This window comes from Etheostoma cragini, chromosome 11 (genome assembly GCF_013103735.1).
Source record: "Etheostoma cragini isolate CJK2018 chromosome 11, CSU_Ecrag_1.0, whole genome shotgun sequence".
Taxonomy (NCBI): Eukaryota; Metazoa; Chordata; class Actinopteri; order Perciformes; family Percidae; genus Etheostoma; species Etheostoma cragini.
Genome location: NC_048417.1, coordinates 1,431,761 through 1,437,038, shown reverse-complemented (window position 1 = coordinate 1,437,038; position 5,278 = coordinate 1,431,761).

Sequence of the window (5,278 nt, the reverse complement as noted above, 5' to 3'; positions counted from 1 at the left end):
CCCCCCCCCCCCCCCCCACCACTTCTCTCACTTTGGCGCCTAGCCGCCCCTCACACCATCACTCTTTTCCTCGTCCTCCTCTCTTCTCCCTCTTTTTCTCATCACCCTCCTCTGTTCAGTCTCCCACATCCTCTTGGACTCTGGTCTGGGTCTCATGCTCATGACTCATCATCCCACATGGAAAGATGTTCTCTGTGGATGTGAGGGAGGTTTTACTGCCATTAAAAAGAATTTAAACAACACCCCGCCAAGTTGGAGCAAAAGGAAAATGTGGGAAAAAAAGGAAAATCTGCTTTTTTTCCTCTTATTCAAAAATTGGCTTCATAAAAGTGTCTATGATGCATTTTAGTATCTGATCATCTGACAGCGGGCAGAGGACCTCTGAGACCACCCCAGCTGTAAGTGAAGACCGCCCCCCACTGGTTCATCTCTTCTCTTCTGTGAGCTCTTCCTCCGTCCGAGGCATCCCCTGTTCTCCACCTGATATAGACATCATATCTGTCATCAAGCTATGCCACAACATTTCCACTCAAACTGCACACAGAAATCAGCATTACCCATTATAATAGACTATGGATATCTCATGTAATGTGTACAAATGCTATGAAAAGAGGATTAAAGCCACATGTGAAAAATGTATTTTAGTTCTGAGTTTGAAGTCAGAATTGTGAGAAAAAGTCAGACTTAATTCTGTATTATCAATACTGTGCCGCTTTCAATTTCCCATAAAACTCTGTAACTAAAGCTTCATGAGCACGATTTATTACTGTAAGTGCTAAATGAACAAGCCCATAAGAGCGTAGCAATAATAAACTATACTTATTAAAATTCTGAGCTCACTTGAGCAAAGAGGTTTTTAGACTATGGAGAGTGCCTCCTAAAGGAGTAGAGAGGAACAGGTGCATGCCAACAGGAAGTGGTTGTAGTTTGGCTGCAGATACGGCTTTCTTATCACACACACTCTAAGTCGAAATGCACAATCATTCTGAGTCCTAACTTAGCACTTTGAATTGCCCTGTTGCTGAAATGTGCTATAGCCTACAAATAAAGCTGCCTTGCCTTGCCTTGCCTTGCCTTAGTCAAATCTGAACACACCGACACACTGATGGCCAAACGATGCTTTGTGAACCATTTTCTTATTTTCCTGAGACCACTGGATGGTCCTGGTTTAAAGAACGAGGCTTGTGGAAGGCGTTTCAGGGTTTTCAACCCTTTGTTGAACAGAGAGGGCCATCTAGTGGGCTCCGAAAACACTGAAAATGGTTCACAAAGCTTCATGAAACTTCATCTGCGCATCGCCATGCACACATGCTACGCTAAATCTGCCTAGAAATCATTCCACAGAATACCTCCTTCTTAAAGGAGCAGAATTATTAAACTATTGTCAGAAATTATTATAATATTCATGATCATATGTTCATTGGTGTATTATCACCAGAAACTAAGAATCTTTGAGATTGTGTTTTCTTGGAATGAGTCCTTCATGTCTACATAGGGTCCTCTTCCACGGGGGGGGGGTGGGGGGGGAGGGGGTGGGGTCTTGGACCTGGGAGCTTTTATGCAGTCTCTCTGATGACCAGATTGAAACCACCTGAGGATCAGGCGGACAGGGGGGGTGGCGGACCTGAAACACAGAAACCAAACAGCTCTCTTCCAAAAAGAGGCCAGAGGACGTCAGAGAAGGTGCCAGCAGCTCACAGCAGCACGCTGCAGTCCTTCTCAGCTGCTCTGGTGTACTTCTCAGATCAGAGATGATAACAATGTGTAACTTTGTCACATAGGGAATGTGTATTGTTGATTATCCTTAAATTACAGAGTGAACTGTTAAATATGGACAACAGCACAAAGCAGTTTCACTACCTTGGTTTAAACATCGGCGTAAAGACGTGTCAGTTTGATTGGGCCATTTGTTTAAAGGACACATAAACCTAATATTTACAGCAAGACACACACTCCTGCAGGTCAGACACTGTGCGCTGCAGTTTACACTAATTGTTTTAAGAAATACACTCACTGTTGTGCAAAATGCAAATTACGATTTGACAAATGCACCAAACTGAGAAAACATGAAACATAGTTGTGATTGTATACCAGAGGAGACGTGTCCATGTGGATTTCACTTAAAACAAACCTGGATGATTTAAATGAAGAGGTTACAATAAGCTACACCCCTGGCAGGCCTGTTGGGGTGGTATTATACTTCCACAGCATAGTTTAGAGTCTGAGGTCTCGTTACGACCTCAGACTTGTGTCATACAGGTCTGGGAGATCTGGACCTCTTGTCCATGTTCCGTTAGTGGATCCACGTGGATTCTGTGTTTTCTTTTTTTTGTGTGCTTTGCTCAGCACAGCGGCAGGCCAGCTGTTGAGCGTGCAAGCCATTGACAATAATGTGTTTCATAGCACAACACAATGTGAAACTGCACCTAAGGTTTTGGGCGGGACAAGCCATCCCAGGAAATGCAAATGTGTGTGAGGGGGGGGGGGGGGGGGGTTTAGTTGGTTGCAATCTGCAACCTCACCACTATATGCCACCAAATCCTTCAAACTGCTCCTTTATGATGCCTGAGAATCATCATGTGTTTAAGTTTTCTTCTTCAGTATCTGAGTAATCCAGGGATTCACGGGTGCGTTGTAAACAGGAACTGACAGTTTGCCAAAATGTAAAAGGATATAGGCTAAAATAAAATGGGCTCCACCGGCAGCCCAGGGCTAAGTGACTGATGCCATGGCAACACTTTACTTCCTGCAAAAAGAAAGTATAATGTTGGGGGGTGCAGCTGTCTCAAGTGTGTCTTGGATCAGGGCTAAACTGTCAAACTTCAGCAGGACTATGTTCACATACGACCCTATAACATCATGCTGGTGGCATGTTATATGATGCAGAATAACCTTTGATCCCTGGAAGAAATGACCTCACCAACGCCCCCCCCGCTCTGTGTGAACATCTGTGCAAAAGATGCAATGACTCAGTTAAGTTTCTTTTCTTCATTTAAACATACCAACACATTGACATAAAAAACATACTGATGTCCAAATGTTCCCAACAATCTCTCCTTCTGCTTGTCTGTTTCTTCTGTGTTAATGTTGAATGTTTCTCCAATGTGCTGTTCTGTCTGCAGGCTCACTGCAAACTGAAAGAAGACGATAGTAAAAATAGCCTAATGCCAAACAGGGATCTCAGCCACATTAAAGGAAGCGGCTGGACGGGAGACTAACATGTGCAGGCCATTTGTGTTGAGCTGTGACAAACTTAGCAGAGGAAAGACAGAAACCATGTTTGAAACAGCGTGATCTAGTCCTGGTAAAACCAACAGGGACCGGTGGAAATGAAAAGTCACACCACAGTTCAGCCTGTTGTCCAACAGACGTTTGAAAGCTCAGTTAGTGTTGAGGTCACGACCTTTAACCTTTACTGAAGCAAGTAGTCGCTGCTGTTAGGCTCAGTGGGGCTCCAGACCTCATGGTTTTCTCTTTCAGAGTGTTTTAAAATAACTCCACCCTACAAATACAAATTCCTTCCCTAGTTGGAGAACAGTGAGATACCGAATATCACCAATTATCATGTTTTTCTTTCTCCAAATGATCCATAGATTTTAAGGTATTTTATTATCAAATGGTTTGAAAAACAGGTCCATTTGGCTGCCATAAACGGGACATCTGGCTCCGTCTCTGGGTCACGCATGCACTGGACGAAGAGAGAAGATCCTCTAAAACCTCCCAGGCCTTCTTCATTAAACCAACACGTGACTGTCAAACTTGCTGATGGACCCGCAGCTGTAAAAATGCCGAGAGCTTATCCTGGTAAAACCGTATGACCTGCGTCCTCGCTTCAAAGTGTTTCCCCAGCTGGTTCATAACCCTGCCTTGACTAATTCTATGTATCATGTGTACGTGTAAAAGGGCTTCGGTTATCCACACGCAGCAAGTTACTCAGCATTAATGGTCTGAAAGGGTTTTAAAAAGCACCAAAATGAGACTGGAAAGACTGACTTTAGTATCTTCACTCAAACAGACACAAAGTTTTGAGACTTCTTTACTAGTCTGAATGAAGCTTGTCAGTGTAAATACAATTCATTCACAGCATTTCAGGGTGCTGTACTCGGAATACTGAATCAGATTCAGTGTGGACAGGGATTGCCTCCAAATGGCTCTCACCAGAGTCTGACCAACACTTAGACTGGGACAGGAAGGGCTGCACACAAGAAACCTGGACCTGGCTCTTTCTCCCTAGCAAATCACTGCTGCTCTGCACTGCACACGACCCGGGTCGGGCTTCTCAGGGAGACCAGCGCTCAGACTGAGCTCCCACTGCTGGTCAGCAGCTCACACAGGGGGGGAGGGTGGAGGGAAGGCGGCTACACTGCAAACTGAGCAATAGTTAGCATGAACGCAAAGGAAAGGGCCAGCATCTTTTAACAAGCAGTCTCGTGAAGTCGTCAAACACCGACCCCAATGGGGAGGGACTCACCTGCACTAAAACAAAGAAAGAAACCTTAAAACAAAGAACTGAGAATGGGGAGGGACTCACCTGCACTAAAACAAAGAAAGAAACCTTAAAACAAAGAACTGAGAATGGGGAGGGACTCACATGCACTAACGTGCACTAATGTGCCAGGCAGTTTTTTAAAAAAAGAACTGAGAAGCTCAGATTCCAACACACAGAGGAAGTGGAACTTCATTGTCTCCTCAGGACGCCATGACTGCACTTTATCTTCACATGGCAGATATTTGATTGCTGCTATATTAACGTCATGAATACATCCCGTTGTGCATGTCAACGTTTAAAATCGATGGGGGCGGAGCTACTGTGTAAGGTACTGGCGTCCCATCATTAGCAACTGAGGTTCAGTAATGGAGGACGAAAAAATTCCCAGTCATGATTTATATAACTTAATTTCTGGAGGTTATTTCTACATTTGTGCCAGCACTGATTTCAGTATGTCTGTACTGTATGTCTGTTCTGTGTGTCAGACACACACTCCTATATTCTCTCTTTTAACAAAACAGATTCCTGAGTGTCGGCTTATTAGTGGCTTTAGCATTAGCACGTAGGCTAATAACACTCAACATTTTAATTAGGCTACTTTGGAGTTACTGACAGGTGCATGGCCCCGCTTTTAGGAGAGGCGATATCCACCTCCCCCTACAGCACCCAATCTCCATCTCCTCTACACCCTGCTACACCCAGCTACACCCTCTACACCCTGCTACACCCTGCTACACCCAGCTACACCCTGCTACACCCAGCTACACCCAGCTACACCCTGCTACACCC